This window comes from Rattus rattus, chromosome 2 (assembly GCF_011064425.1).
Source record: "Rattus rattus isolate New Zealand chromosome 2, Rrattus_CSIRO_v1, whole genome shotgun sequence".
Taxonomy (NCBI): Eukaryota; Metazoa; Chordata; class Mammalia; order Rodentia; family Muridae; genus Rattus; species Rattus rattus.
Genome location: NC_046155.1, coordinates 112,350,969 through 112,366,678, shown reverse-complemented (window position 1 = coordinate 112,366,678; position 15,710 = coordinate 112,350,969).

Genomic DNA, 15,710 nt, shown 5'->3' with positions numbered 1-15,710 from the left:
TTTATAAATTTAAAAATTGTGTCCCTATTACTGCTTTCCCTGAAGTGTTCCTATGATGCCAACAACTGGTATTATCTCTATTTTTTAGAGACATAATTGCAGATGTTTGTGACCAGAAGTTGATTAGCAGAACAAAAAGTTAGCATGCAAAATTTTGTGCTGCTTTTATACAGCAATAAAGAAAGACTGAAGAGAAAAAGAATCAGAAAAGAATCAGATCTACCCACCAAAGCTACAAAAATACATAATAATAAACATAATCATGAGAGTAAGTCTTCTCCACCATTACACAGCAAACAAAACCATTAACATTAAAATTTTACAAAATATATATTTGAAAAAATGTTTAACACTTTACACACACACACACACACACACAAACTGAAGAGGAATAAACCCTATTAAGAGAGGTGGACGGATGCTCACATTCAACCATTGGACTGAGCAGCATGGGGTCCCCAATGGAGGAGTTAGAGAAAGGACTGAAGGAGCTAAAGGGGTTTGCAACTCATAGGAAGAACAACAATGTCAATTAACCAGACGCCCCAAGCTTCCAGGGACTAAACCACCAACCAAAGAGTACACATGAAGCAACCCAGCTAAGTATGTAGCAGAGGATGGCCTTGTTAGCCATCAATGAGAGTAGAGGCCCTTGGTCCTGCCAAGGCTGGACTCCTCCAGTGAAGGAGAATGTCAGTGCAGTGCAGGAATGCAGGATTGGGTGGGTGGGTAGGGGAGCACACTCATAGAAGCAGGAGGAGGGGGATGAGACAGGGGTTTTCAGGAGGGAAGGGGAATAACACTCAAAATGTAAATAAATAAAATATTTTAAAAAGGAGAGAAATGGGCACTTCTCAAAACAAAAAAGATAAGAAGCGGGCTGGGGATTTAGCTCAGTGGTAGAGCGCTTACCTAGGAAGCACAAGGACCTGGGTTCGGTCCCCAGCTCCAAAAAAAACCAAAAAAAAAAAAAAAAAAAAAAAAAGAAAACTTAACATAGTTTATGAAAAAAATCCAACTTGATTAGCTGTCATGAATAAGAGGTGTAAGAAACACAGTGAGAAACCTTTCCACAAAACTAGAATCACTATCACCTAAAAAGGGTGGGTGGGAGGGAATCCTTACAAGTTTCCGGGAATATCACAGATAGGAGATGGAGACTGTGAGAGCCAGAGGGCAGACTGTTGGTGCTAGAAAGAATCCCCTAAAGAAGACAGGAAAAGGCACCCATGAACCGTCAACATTGTTGCTTGAACATGATCACTATAACACACCAGTTGATGCTATAGTGGATAGTACACATTCTCAGATCTTTCTCCAGGATGAAGGGCTCCTAATGGCCAAGGGCTACTAAAAAAAAAATCAGTTTTTTTCTCCTATGTAGGAAGGAGCTTCTACATAGTCTATATTTTAATGTGTAATATTCTTACATTTGTTGCAAATGGACAGATATGTAGGATACTACTTTAGTGAAATGTAATGTAAAATAATAAAATAATATGTGTTTTATCTCACATGTAAACAATAATTAGTTGGTCAGAATATAGACTAATAATTACAGCATGCAGCTAGGTAAGGTAATGAGAAGGGATATGGTGAGATGCTATCACAGATAACAAAAACCAAAGGTAATATTGGCCTGTAGAACAGTAAGAGATTCAATGCCAATACCCTCTTTTGGTCTCTACAGGCATGCTCACTCATGTAATAGATTCACACACATACACATAATCAAAATGAAATCAACATCAATTTCTGAGGTGATTCCTGTCTTCAGATATTTTTGGTCTATATGATCACCTCTTGAGTGTGGGTGGAACTTACTAGTCCACATGGCACAAATGATTAGATTTCTTACCATAAAAAAGTTTCTGGATGGTGTCTTACAGTAGCTCATTGTCTCTTTGTAAAGCAGGTGTGTATAAAGTCAGTCTGTCTGAGGAGCATGTAAATGAGTTTGGTAGATCTTCTCAATCTTCCAATGGCTACATGAGTGAGCTTGAAGGGAGACTAGTCCCATTTAAGTTTTGAGATGAACACTATCAACGAATTGGTTGGAACCTCATGAAAGACTAACAAAGAACCACCTATTAAGTCATCTCCGCATTCTTTTATTTCATTAGCTAATTTATTTACTTTACATTCTAATTGCAGCTTCTCTTCCTCTTCTACTCCCAGACCCTCCATCTCACCATCCCTGCCCTCATTCCCTGTTCCCTTTCTCCTCAGAAAAGGGGAGGCCTTCCATGGATATTAACCTGCCTTGGCACATCAAGTTGCAGTAGGATTAGGCCCTATTTTCCTATTGAGGTTAGACAAAGCAGTCCAATAGAGGGAACGGGATTCAGAGGCAGGCAACAGAGTCAGAGATAGTCCCTGCTCATGCTGTTAGGAATATCACGTGAAGACCAAGATTCACAATTGTTACATATATGCAGAGGGTCTAGCATGTCTGCTCTCTGTGTAGTGGTTTAGTCTCTGTGAGTCATTACAGACACAGATTAGTTGATTCTGTAGGTTTTCTTGTGGTGTTTTGAGCTCTCTGCCTCCTTCAATCCTTTCTTCCCCTTCCATAAGATTCCTAATGTTTTGCTGTGGGTCCCTGCACCTGTTTCCGTTTTCCATCAGTTGCTGGGTGAAGCTTCGGAGATGACTTTTATGCTAGGCTCCTATCTGCAAGGATAGCATAATATTATTAATAGCATCAAAATGGGCTTCCTCTCTTGTCGTGGGTCTCAAGTTGAGCCAGTCACTGATTGGCCATTCCCTCATCTTTACCCCAGCACATATTGTATGCAGGAAATATTGTGGGTCAAAGGTTTTTTTTGGTTGGGTTGGTGTTCCTATCCCTCCATTGAAAGTATTGCCTGGTTATAGTAGATGGCCTTCTTTCCAGGTTCTATCTCTCCTATTGATACAGTTTTATCCAGGGTCACCCTCATCGATTTCTGGGAGTCATCCTATGTCTCTAGCTTATCCCAGAGATGCCCCACACACCAATGATTCTAGTTCTCTCTCTTAGTAATCTCTCCCTCAGTCTTTCCCCTATTATATCCCCCTATTCTCCTCCTCAGTCCATCCCCAGCTTCTTCCCTACCCAAATTTCTCCTTGAGGTAGCATTTGTCACATAAGTCACTACATTTTTATATGCTTTTATATAACAACCAGGCATTCATGAATATATTTGATTTTGAAGTTTTAAAATCAAGTCATATAATCTTTGACTTTGAACAAAAATATCCTGTCCAAATTTAGATGTAAGAGCATTTAAGATTTTTTTCTCTGTTGTTCTTGGCATTAGTTTAAATCATTCCATTCTGTGAGTTCTATGTGTCTCACTAGGCTATATGTTCTGTACCATTTTGTCTACTTCTGAATTGCTCTCATGTATTTTTCTTCATTCCTTCTGTACTAATTTGAAAATCGGGTTTTATTTTTAGGGTTTTAAAAGCAGGTTTTAAATTTATTTTGTGTGTATATGCCTTTTGCCTGTGGAGGTCAGAGATGTTATGTGACAGATCCTCTGGATATTGAGTTACAGATTGTTGCAGTAGGATTAAGCCATATTTTCCTATTGCGGCTTTATTGAGCCACTATGTGGAAATTGGGAGCCAACCCTGGTCTTCTAGAAGAGCAGTAATTTTACCCACTGAACCCCTATTTTTCAGCTTTTGTTTCAAACCATTATTACAGTGAGTTACCCTAGCTGAGATTCCTACCAGCAGGGAATATGGAGACAGAAATGACCACCTACTGTAGCCAGGCAGAACTTCCTTTGGAGGGAAGGGGACATCAACTCACCTACAAAACTTTCAACTTAAAATTTGTCCCACCTACAAGATGTAGTGATAAAAATGGTGCAGAGATTGAGAGACCAATCCCATGTGAGAGAACCAATTCCTTACACTATTAATGATATTCTGCTGTACTTGCACACAGGAACCTAGCATAATTGTCTCCTAAGAGGCTTCATCCAGCAGCAAATGGAAACAGGCAGAGATCCACAGCCAAACATCAGGCTGAGTTAGAGGGTGTTGTAGAAGAATGAGAGAATCGTGTTAAGTGAGCCAGAGAGGTTTAGAACAGGACAAGAAGACCTATAGAATATACTAACCTGGGCCCACTGGGGCTCACAGAGACTGAACCACCAAAGAGCATGAAGGGGCTGGACATTATCCCCCCCCCCATCAGTTTATAACAAATGTGCAGCTTGGTCTTATGTGGGTCCCCTAACAATTGGAGCAAGAATATCTCTGACTCTGTTGGGTGCTATTGGATCCCATTTCTCTAACTAGACTGCCTGGTTGGGCCTCAGTTGGAGTCCTTCTGGGACTAGATGTCCCAGGGTGGGGTTTACTCAAGAAAGGTGGCTTTCTACTCTCTAAGGAGAATGGGAGCGGGTAATAGGAGAAGGGATATGTAAGGGTGGAACTGGGAGGAAAGCAGCGAAGGGATGGCTATCAGGATATAAAGTGAATACATGAAAAAAAGAAAGTATTCAGTAATTTCTACATGTCTGTTGTTTGTTATTTATTGTTTACAGTGCTGGTATTAAACTCATGTAGAAGTGCTATACCATTGAGAAAAACCTCAGTCCCTTAATGCCTATGATTTTTACATTACTTTATTTATATTACAAATGTTGCTCCCTTTCCTGGTCTCCCTTCCTGGAGTTCTTCACCCCCTCCCCTTTGCCTCTGAGAAGGCACTCCACCCCAACTACCCACCTCACTCACCCCCCCCCCCTCCACACACACACCCCCCCATTCCCCCATCTCCTACTCCTTCCCCACCCCTACCAACAACCAGACCACCACCACCAAGGACATCCCCATCCCTGGGGCATCAAATCTCTACAGGTTTAGGCACATACTCTTATACTGAGGCCAGACAAAGCAGTCCTCTGCTATACGTGTGCTGGGTAACACAGACCAGCATAAATGATTAATTAGAGGTGCCCAACATCTTCATCTGTTTCTCTGAGTTTAAAACAAAGTATAAATTGTATAGCTTTAGGAAGAGTGAATGGTATAGAAAATCAGAGTAGACCAAGCAAGATCCAGAAATATTGAATTTATAAACATAAAAGAAACAAAGAACCCTAATATTGAGTACTAAGCAGCAAAAAAAGGAAGGAGGATTATTTTTGTATATTTTTTAATTGCCATTTCAAATGTTATCCCCTTCCCAGTTTTCTATCCATAAATTCCCTATCCCCTCTCCACTCCCCCAAGGATGTTTTCTTTAATTAAAATTTTAATAGGTTTTAAATTCCTGGAATTTCTAGCAACTATTTTGACTCAATTATTTTCTTTCCTTGTTTGGGGATATAGATCTCATTTTCTCTAATTTTTCTATTTATGAGTATCTGTAATGTTTTGTAGTTGATGTTGCTGTAAATTACCTTCTCTTTTGTTTCTCTGAACTCCAGAAAAAACTGCTGCCTAAGAAAACCCCAGACACAAAATGGAAAGACTCATTTACTTCAACCTGTATGTCAACGGGGGCTGGGGATTTAGCTCAGTGGTAGAGCGCTTGCCTAGCAAGCGCAAGGCCCTGGGTTCGGTCCCCAGCTCCTAAAAAAATAAAAATAAAAAAAAATAAAAAAGAAAAGAAACATGTATGTCAACAACACTGTTGAAATAAAACAAACACGAAAAGTCAAAAAACATGGCTGTTAAAACGTTCATCTTTTGTTGAAAAACAAACCCCAAAATGCTCAAATGCTTGAAATTTCAATGAATTAAAAAATCTAATTTTTAGTCTAATTTTTAGTGATTCATTACCCCCAAAGGGAAACAAATAGAAAAACAAAGAAAATTAAGATTTAAGTCCAAGTTGTAGGTCAAGAGAAATATTCTTGTGGGAGGGGGAGTTCTAAAAATCTAAATTTTTGAAGTATAGGACTCAAAACTCAAATTAAAATTTTCATTAGTTTAGCACTGTGAAAGTCAGTATAGAGGTTTCTGGAGATTAAATGTAGACAAAGTATAAGATCTAGATATAACACTTCTGAGTCTACAGCCCAAAGAGTCAAAGGCAGCATAAAATAGGTCTCTGCATATCCACGTGTATCTCAACATGATTTACAACAGCCACAACTTAAGTTTAATGTCATTCTCAATTGAATAGATGAAGGAAATCTCCTATCTACACTCCATGTGGTTTTATTCAGCAGAAGGAACATGCTAGGTAAAGAAAACTAGATGTACAAATACAACTATCATACATTCTCTCATTTGTATGGTGTTGAAGAAAAAGGGGTAAGACTGTAAAAGGGGACCTACTTTGAATATGAAGAAAATAATGGTGGCATGAAAGAATAGAGGTGCAATAGAAAAGATGAATAAGAATGAAGGCCATTATAATCCTGTGAAGAAATATCACAGTGAAACTAATTATTTTGTTAGGTTATGCTAATAAAAATAAAATTTTAGTACCCATAATAAAGGTGAGTATTTCTTGCTTTTGTCCAATGCTACAGACACTGTATGACTCATTTAAGGGCATTGTTTAAATCAAGTAATACTGTTACAGATTATAAATGTAGGTAGTCGATATCATCCATCTCAATTTCTATGCTGTTATTTTTCATCAAAAGCTCATACCATCATTATTGAAAGATCATTGATCTCTTTTTACAGTAAGAAATGTACGTTGATTTTTCTCTCAGACTCTGATCTGTTCTTTAACTAAAGGGATACTTGCATTGTCAAGTTCCCAGCTTCATTGGGTAAAGCTGTTGGCTTCCTGTTATAACCAAGCACCGAGCTTTATTTCCTGACTCCTTGAGTTCACAAATAGCCACTCTCAAGCTTAGCGTGACAATTCTCTAAATGATGAATGCCAACTTCTGAGCTGTACTTAATTCTTTCAATTCACTATTTTTGGCAGTGTCTGGCATGAAACAGTTTCAGTTTCCTGGTAGCTTGTTAGTGTACAACATTTATTATCAAGACTTTATGATTTTCAGGATGTTTTCAATGAGCAGTTGTTGCATTAAACTATCTGTATTAGCAATCAGTAAGGGCTATTCTTATGTTCCCCACAAATTCAATCAGTTAGAATCTGTTGGATGTATTTGTTTCCATGTTTTTTGTCTTTACTAGACCTGTATGTTCTCAAGGATCAACATTTTATTTTAATATCTGGCACTAATAAATATATTTACTAAGAGTATTAAAATGGATATTAGCAACAGTGCTTGACTTAAATCAAAACAAAATTCCTTCTCCATTCTTGATGACTTATAAAATACAATGTTAGACATAAAATTGGACAAGATGGAAATCTTATTTTGAAATTTGATTATGTGAAATTCAAATACTTTTATTTTACCTTATATTTTAATTCATTTAATTTGGTGCTGAGGCTCAATCTAATACCACTGAGTTCACTGAGCTGGATCCCAAACCCTTGAATGTCCAGGTATTTTGAATGTTCTTATTAATTTAATGTGCTATGATACACAAAAAGTTATTAATTCAATTATTCATTTGAGCATGCTATCTCAGTAAAATCTTTATAAATATATTGTAGTTGTTCTTCCAGCAGAAAAATAAAAGAGAAAGAAATCCTGTTATTTAACATAGATTTTTTTTCTGCTTTCTCATTTTTTGTGGCTGGTTACTATGGAAACCCCACTATTCTATCTGTAGAGAAATCACATAATTCATCTGCAGTGTACCATATGGAAAATTTACTGCAACCAAGGAAGGCAAGTAAAAGTTCTACCCAGCAATGGGTTTAACAGTCCAATGGTTGAAGTAGCTTTCAGTGGACTCTGCTATTTATGTTGGTAATACCAAACTGCATGTCCTGAGAATGGCATACATCATTGTTGAGCTGGCACGTTTAAGGATTAAGAAAACCAGCTGTCTCTATGTCATACAGTTCATTGTTATTGTTAAGAATGTTTCTGGTTCTCTAAGGCTCTATTTTCCTTTAGGTCTTGGAAAACCCAATGCTTATTTCAGAGTGATGTATGATGAATGTCAGTTTTATATAGATACAGACGGATGGTGAATCATGAGTTAGGAAGTTTAATCTTCATTTATTTGATGTTATAGTTAATCTGTGAAAACATTGGTTACCATTTTCAGGTAACACACATAGATAGTAGACCTTTTTCTAAAAGCTTTACTATATCATTTATTTTTCTAATGTTTCTATAAAGACTGATGTTCCTGGCTCTACTTGACCCATATGGACAAGAAGTTAAAAATACTAACACCTTTCTCTTTTAGCCAGTAAATGGATCAGACCACAAACAATGAACAGAGACACTCACAAGTATTTTAACTTTCAATCAAAAGTTAATCAGATTTCAAATCAGCCCATTTTTCTTATCCTGGATTAAATCTAACAAGATGCTTTGAAGGTTTCTGCTGTGTGTTTGTACTGATTCAGATTCTCATTTGATACAGGTTGATTTCCAACTCAAGATTTAGCCAAAGAGCAACCCAGACTTCTGGTGATCCAAATAATTTCCTGAGTGCTGCTATGGTTGAAGGCTTCCAATACCATGTTACGGAGCACTTGAAACTAAAGTCAAGAGTACCTTATCAACTAAGCAGCATTCGGGTCTATTATTCTTTATTAGTCATTCTATAACTACAGTGATTCTCTTTCAAGGAGCTGTAAGTAGAGACATTTGTGTATTGTGCTGGGATTAAACCCCAGGCTTCCTGGTAGTCATTATCCTTCCAGTAACTTTATTCCCAGTGTTTGTTAGTTACTACTCTTATTTCTGTGACCAAATAGCTCCAGAAACAAGTCAAAGAAAGAAAGATTTATGTGGGTCGTTAGGTCCCAAGCACTTGTTTAGTCATGACAGCAAGAGAAGGTAGCAGATGAGCCTTTTCATTTCAACATTACCAAAGCAGAGAGAGTACCAGGAGAGATATAGGGAAAGATACATCTAATAAATACACCCTGGGTATCTCTCCTCCTCAAATCATATCTCATCTCTTAAAATTTCCACAACTTCACAAAATAATGCACCACCTGGGGACCAAAAATGAATTTATCATGCACATATAATGAATACATGATAACAAAAAATTACAACTATTAGTGGCAAATACTATATATGGAATCAAACTTCTTATACAAATGTGTAATTTTTCATGTTCATATAACAAAAGATGTACAACACTTAATGGTCAACACTATATATGGAATCAACCTCCTTATTCAAATGTCCATGTTTGAGGCCTATGTGACTTCTTAATATTTACTTAAGTAATTTTTAGCTTTCTAATTTCTGAAACTGACAAAATGAAAACATTTTCCTCAGAGGATTCTAGAAAGAGGGCTTATTGTGCCAGGATATGAAAGTGCTAAGAAGGTCTTCTTTTTTTTTTCTTTCAGGAGCTGGGGGCCGAACCCAGGGCCTTGTGCTTGCTAGGCAAGTGGTCTACCACTGAGCTAAATCCCCAACTCCGCTAAGCAGGTCTTAATAGCAACAATTACTATCTTATGTTAAAGCAGAATTCGAATTTTAGTATATAAATATCATTTTTCTTTCCTCTTAGATAAGCATATCTACTAGAATAGCCATTTTGAAAGTGTGTTCTCCAAACAATCCTTGGCAGAACAGCTATGAGAACAACTGAAAGTCACATTGTTGGAGTTAGGATGCCAGCTCAACTCCTAAAGCTTTTCTTATGTAAGAATAACCTGAGTTTAACCACCAACACCCACATAAAAGCTGGGCATGGCAACATATTCCTGTAACCCTACACTAGGGAGACAGAGGAGGAATCCCTCCTGTGGGCTCTCTAGCCAAATGAATATAGTTGAAGGGTCAGTGAGAAACTATGTCTCAAAAAAAAGTGAAAAGAGTGAAGAAAAGATCATGGTCTACCTCTCGTCTCCATTCATTCCTACACACACACACACACACACACACACAGAGAGAGAGAGAGAGAGAGAGAGAGAGAGAGAGAGAGAGAGAGAGAGAGAGAGAGAGAGAGAGAGAGAGATTATAAGTTCTCATTTCCAGGCTGACCTAGTAAAAAAGTAACCCTGAAGATGTAGCCCCAAGACATCTGTAATTTAACAGGTCCAATGCATGCCAAACTTTGGGAAACAGTGTAGGAAAGTAGAATCAAATGTTTGTCCTACTTTTCCCCAAGGCCAGTCCTGCCTAAGGATGATTTTGGAATCTATCCACAGCACAGTGATTTTCCTAAAGTCAGTTCTCACAGTTTCAAATGGATATTGCAATCACGCTGTTGCTTTCAGTCCATGTAATCACCAAGATTCTTGATTAATAGCTAATCATTTCATCTTGACTTCATTTTAGATGATCAATTATTTTATAATGATTTCCTCTTCTGTGAAATGAGATGCAACACTGTCATCACAGCTATTATAAAACACTGCTGGAATTTCTCCAGAGCTGAAATATAGAGGACCTTAGAGGTGCCCTAAAAGAAGACTAGCCTCAATTTCAGCATTTAAAAAACTGTGGTATTGAATGAAGATTTTTTTCTCTTCCTTAGCTCCCCATTACTTTAGTAAGATCTATAATGGAAATTATATATCAGAAACTTTCAGATTAATTCAGCTTCCATTTGAAATGAAATAAGATACTTGAAATGAAATTAAGCTATTTCAGGAGAAAATATTGAATTAAATTTATTTTTACCCACGTTGATTTTGCAGATGAGAAGACAAACAATTTAGATGTTTCATCTATTTTTAATTCTAAACTTATTTTGCTTACAAGTGTGTCTTTTCTTATACTGTAAGCTAAGGAGTTGTTTTCTTTGATCTCACAGATTAATTCAAACTAGAGTAAATGAAGGTGTATTGAACACATGGAAAACAATATTGGAATTATTAATAGAATATGGAAATCTTTCACATGTTTTACGGAGGGCACTCAGCTATTACTTGATAAAATTTTTAACTCAAACCTTTGAAATCTCTAGATACCTTCACAATTATAAGAATTTGGGGGTGTAGTTCAGTGGAAAAGAATATACTTTGGAGTTCCTGGACTCAGTCACAGCCTTGCTTCCATGTTCAACCAAGTTATAGACTTTGTAGAATTTACTGAAACTACTAGATTCCATAGTGAAATGGAAGTTACTTATTTGAGCAGGTGGGGAAATGACAGGTACTACCACTGCCATCATACCTTATTTTCCATATCTGAGATATATATATATATATATATGTATATATATATATATGATGTATGTATTGATACTGTTTACTTCATAAAGGAGGTAAACAATAATCCTCACATGTGGATTTCAGAACTAACAAAATATAATAATCAAATGCTTAAATACTATATGAGACACTCTGTTAGTGTTAGTATTAGTATTCTAGCACAGCAAATGCCAAAATTTTCTTACTACAACTGTGGTCCTTGAAATGTAGAGTTAGTTCAGCTCCTAAAAGAACTTGGTGTACTATCATGAGGACATGAGTCCAATACCCAAAGCTCACATTAAAATATATGATGAGTGTTTTTACATTCCTTCATAATTCCAACACCAGGAAAATATAGATATCCCGGTGACTCACTATGCCAATAGGTTATAGTCATATTAGTGAGGTCCGAGCCAAAAGGAGACCCTGTATCACAAAACAATATGAAATACCTAAGGTATAACACTTAAGATTGTCGTCTGGTCTGCACATGCTCTTACATATACATGTACTCCACATGCAAATGAACACATGCACATACTCAAACCTACACAAAGATCTAGAGCTTACTACATCCTAGACCAGAGAGATGAGGTGGGCTCATCAACATTCACGCATAACTAGCTCCTTGGGTACTTACATGGTTAATAAAAAAACAAAAACAAAAACAAAAACTTAGCCATTGTGATCCTCCCTCCCTCCCTGCCCTGCTTCCTGTGTGTGTGTGTGTGTGTGTGTGTGTGTGTGTGTGTGTATATACATATATATTGTTTATATATATATATGTGGTGTGTGTGTGTGTGTGTGTATACACTAATTAATACACCACTACACACCTACATACTAATGCACTAGTGTGGCATTAGTTAATGTGCTCCATGCTTCAGATGGGTCACATTTCCAGCTACTCGCCAGAGCCCTCTGGATTTGCAAATGAAAGACATATACACGCAAGCTTAATTTTGATATGTCTTGGCTATCGTTGGCTGGGCACTTCAAAAACTCCTGTAGTCAGCAAACACTCCCCTCCTGCATCCCTGACTTAGGACCTCCTAAATTTCTATTTTATCTTTGATGCCCTGTCTCGTTCTCAGCAGCATCCTATTCCCAGTGTGGTCAGTCCTATTCCCTGTCATGGCTGATCCTATCTTCCTCCTTTTTCCCCCCCGGGAACCTAGAAGTGCCACCTCTTTCATCCTGCCCATCCAGTGGCCATTGGTTCTTTATTGATTAATCAAAAGCAACTGGAACAGGGACCTTCAGGATTTGCACATGCAAACTTCTGATTTGGGGGACCGAATTAAGACAAAGCATTAGAATCAATTTCCAACATGTGTGTGTGTGTGTGTGTGTGTGTGTATCTGTGTGTATACACACATGTATGTATATACATATATACACACAAATGTATGTATATATATATGTATATATGTGTTTATGTATAGACACACACACAAACAAAAACACACAAATGCACACACACATGCATTCCAATATGACTTCAGTTTTGGGGTTGAAAGGGTGACCTCGATACAACCTATATCACCCTGTATCAATTACCTCTTGCAAAACAACAAAAATCTCAGCCTTCAACTAGCCTTATTATTGTCATACTGCATTAACTTTTCCAGGGTTAGAATATAGACATGGGTGTACCTTGAGAATCCTTGTCACATGTTAAAATATCATTGGAAATAAACCCATATGAATCTGTACAAATTATTATTTCTCCTATGGTCTGGTAAAATGAAATACCTTCTAAATTTTTGTAGAACAAGTATCTCATTAACATGTAATATTTTATTCTTTCAACTTTTTCATTCTTATTAGATACTCTGAAGTAATATATATATATATATATATACACACATACACACACACACACACACACACATCATAGGAAGCGTAGGTTCTTTGAAAAGTACCCCTTTTCATGTTACAAAATAAAACTACCCATATACAGAGAATTTCTTTGGAATATTTGCCTTATGATTTGCTGATGTACATGATTTAGAAAAAAACAAAAATCATTGTTGTAGTTCCCATCTTCAATGGATCAATTAAGCAGCCATGAATAGCTTTATCTCTCTATTTTTTAAGGGATTAATTCATTGCTAGACAAAATTTCTCCATAGTTACAAACCAAGAATTGTTTCCTAGCAACATAAAGTTACTGGCACAAGGATTCAACCTTCAGCACTGGCACAAAAGATGCTTATTTTGTAGAAGAGTTGATCAGAAGGTTTATAATAAACCAGGGACCCCAAAGACCGAAAGCTACATATGTGCCCAGTATACAGCCTGACCAGAAAGTCAGAACTGAGCCTTTCTTGGCTGAAAATATCTAGAGTACCATTTAACAAGAACCCCAAACTGCTTTCACTTTGCTCTGAGTGAGTCTGAATAGGTGCATTCAAGGCATTACCCCAGGGAAACAAAGAGGGGACAGGAATCAGAAGCGTCTTTAGTTCTTCCAATTCCCTGAATTTTCTTATAATTTTAGAACTCATTAAATGAAATAAAATAACCTCAAGGCCAGTTTTTACCTGAACTTAAAAGAGAGCTACGTATTGGTAATGGATATTATGGTCAAGATCAACAAGGGAAAATAAATGTGTCCCCTCCACAGATATTTCTGCATGTCACAAAAAGAGCGGGTGAGGGAATTGGTTTGTTAGAATAACTACTGTTCTTGCAGTAAAAATGAAGCAATGAAGGTATTTCCTTACATTCAGGGTTAGCCATTGAGAAGGTATTTCCTCAACTAAGTCCCCTATGTAGTGAATGCATGTGGTGAAGGGCATTCCAATCAATTTGAACATTTGTTAACAACCTTCGGGCTCACAGTGTGACCTCTGGCAAAATGAAGAAGGATTAGAATGAGCTGAACTCCTCTGAGGACTCAACACTGAACTCATGTTAAAGCTGTAAGAAACATCAATAACTCAGATGGCTCATTATAAGCAAGACAAATAAGGTGCTATTTGAACGTGAACGTCTCAATTTCCTCAGATTCCCAATAGTTGTCACAATTTAAAAGACCAATATGAAATCAATTGTATCTTTATGAAGCAGGTACTGAGCAGGAATATTTATTTAGAGAAGTCATTTAGACTTTTTATTTAAATAAATATGTAAAGGTTACATTAAGTATATTTTCCCATAGAACTTAAAAATAATAAAGTCAAGTCTTAATCGAACTGAAATAAAGAAAACCATACGTAAAGTTAGAACATAAGAACAATAAATTTTCACAGTGGAGAAGAGATTAACACCTTTTTTAATCTTTTATTGGATATTTTTTATTTACATTTCAAATATTATTCCCTTTCCCAGTTTCTTGGACATAAGGCCCCTATCCCATCCCCTCCTCTTCTTCTATAAGGGTGTTCACCTCCCCATCCACCCCTCCACCCCCCAATATTCCCCTACACTGGTGGTCCAATCTTGGCAGAATCAAGGGCTTCTTCTTCCATTGGTACCCAACAAGGCCATCCTCTGCTACATATTCAGCTGGAGGCATGGGTCGGTCCATGTAGTCTTTGGGTAGTGGCTTAGTCCCTAGAAACTCTGGTTGGTTGGCATTGTTGTTTATATGGGGTTGCAAGCCCCTACAGCTCTTTCAGTCCTTTTTCTAATTCCCCAAATGGGACTCCAGTTCTCAGTTCAATGGTTTGCAGCTAGCATTCGCCTCTGTATTTGACATGCTCTGGCTGTCTCTCTCGGGTGACATCTATATCTGGTTCCTGTCAGCAGCACCTCTTAGCTTCATCCATCTTATCCAGTTATGGTGAATGTATATATATGGGCTACATGTAGGGCAGGCTCTGAATGGCCATTCCTTCAATCTCTGCTCCAAACTTTGTCTTCATATCCCCTCCTATGAATATTTTTGTTCCTCCTTTTAAGAAGGAATGAAGCATACACACTTTGGTCATCCTTCTTCTTGAACTTCATGTGGTATGTGAATTTTATCTTCGGTAATTCAAGCTTTTGGGCTAATATCCACTCATCGGTGAGTGCATACCATATGTGTTTTTCTGTGATTGGGTTATCTCCCTCAGGATGATATTTTCTAGTTCAATACATGAAGTCATTGCTTTTGATAATTGAGTAGTGCTTCATTGTGTAGATGTGCCACATTTTCTGTATCCATTTCCTCTGTTGAAGGGCGTCTGGGTTCTTTCCAGCTTCTGGCTATTATAAATAAGGCTGCTATGAACATAGTGGAGCATGTGTCTTTGTTGTATGTTGGAGCATCTTTTGGGTATATGCCCAGGAGAGGTATAGCTGGGTCCTCAGGTAAATGACACTGTAGAAAAGAGAGTAGAAAATGAAGTAGTATGTCAAGTAGAAGATCTCAAGTATAAAATTAGTAAAGATGTTCATGGGATCTTGAAAACAAGGATAAAATATCAAACACAGGAACTATGTATATTAGCTCAAGCTTGGAATTTTGAGCCCGTAGAGAGCTGAGATGCTTGGACCCAGTGTGGAAGTCAATCTTGGCTACTTAATGAGACATTCTTACAGTCTGCTG